Source organism: Triticum aestivum, chromosome 7A (genome assembly GCF_018294505.1).
Source record: "Triticum aestivum cultivar Chinese Spring chromosome 7A, IWGSC CS RefSeq v2.1, whole genome shotgun sequence".
Lineage (NCBI taxonomy): Eukaryota > Viridiplantae > Streptophyta > Magnoliopsida > Poales > Poaceae > Triticum > Triticum aestivum.
Window position 1 is genome coordinate 685,345,878 of NC_057812.1, and position 1,626 is coordinate 685,347,503.

The window sequence follows — 1,626 nt, forward strand, 5'->3', positions numbered from 1 at the left end:
GCCCCCATCTCCTCCCTCACTCCCGGCGACGCCCCACCAGATCCTTCGCCGTCGCCCTCGCGCATCAAGCCGCCGCCCTCGCCCTCGCAGCCGCCGCCGATCCCCTCCCCCATCTCCCTCCCTCAAATGTCGCCGCCCGTCGCTGCCGCCTCCGCAACCTCCCCAACGCACGTCTCTCGATCCCCTCTTCAGATCGCTGCCGTCTCTCCGGATCGCGCCGCTGCCCCCACCCGAACGCACGTCTCTCGATCCCCTCTCCAGATCGCCGGCGCCGCTGTCTCTCCGGATTGCGCCGCTGCCGTCTCTCCGGATCGCCGCCGCTGCCGTCTCTCCGGATCGCCAACATGGCCTCAGAGGAGGGGATCAAGCGAAGTTCTTGTAGGTGCTGGTTGCCTGCGTGCACGGCATGTGCGCACGCCGCCGCCGCCGTCTCCTGTTACGGTCTCTCTCGTTAGGAGCTGCAGAGTTCGTTCCCATCTCCCCTGTGACAAGGTACAATTTTATGCTATGTTCTTAAACCATTCTTATTTTCATGTACTAATGTATGTCCTGCTAGGAGTAGTAGTACCGACCGTAGTCTTCTTTGTCTGTACTCGAAAATCTGAAATAGGATGGAGAGCAACGATGGTACAGACGAGAGAGACTTGCTCGCGGTATGTGGACGAATGGGACAGCAGCGCATCGCAACATGTATTAAATGTACAAATGGTCTTGACGGCGCCGTGCAATATGACGACGCGGTCACGGCTACTGACTGTGCAGTCGGCCGCATGAACGGCGTGTGCGGTCTGATGCATGATACACTGCTTATTAATACACTGGCGGCCTCGGGATGAGGTCGCCGACAAGCCTTTGTGTGGGTCGGGGGAAGCATGACTTAGCATTCACGCTCGGCTGTGGGCAATGGCGGATTCAGCGACGGGAGTGCCGCGACCTCGTTGGATCTGGCCTCTAGCGCTTGAATCTGCACTCGAGGCGGTGGCGCTGCGCGGTGGCTGCCCAGATAGCTCTCCGGTGGCTGAGGCTGGTGATTGGTCTGTGCGGTGGCGCACATCGGAGTTGGTGATGGGCGTGCACGTGATGAGAGGATTTACTAGAGTTAGATTCAGCATACCGGCCTATTAGATTTATCTGAATCAGTCTATCAACATGTACACTAATAAGGTATGTGCTACGGGTTGTATTCTCGTTACACTATTTTATCTTACTTTAATTGTTGACTTTATCTCATGTTTGCCTGTTTCCTAGGATTGTCATGAATCTGTTTTCCTTCGGTTTACAGGAGGGTGATGTTAACGATTTCAAGAACTTGATAGCAGGGTAAGGGTATAGCTATTGGCCATGCAGTAGCGCGACTACTAGAAAAATGCTTATACATAGAAGTTTATCAGTAACGTTTGTTTGTGTCCTCACGCTACTGGTAACTACCAGTAGCGCTGGGTACAAAGCACGCTACTGGTATGATTTAGCAGCAGCGTTGGTTTCTTTTGGACACGCTACTGGTAAGTGTGTCATATCACACGACCAGATCAAAAAATATTAACAGCGTGTGATGTAAAACCGACGCTACTAGTAAGTACATAGTTGTAACGCAGGTGGGACAACCGCGCTACCACTAAGTGCATC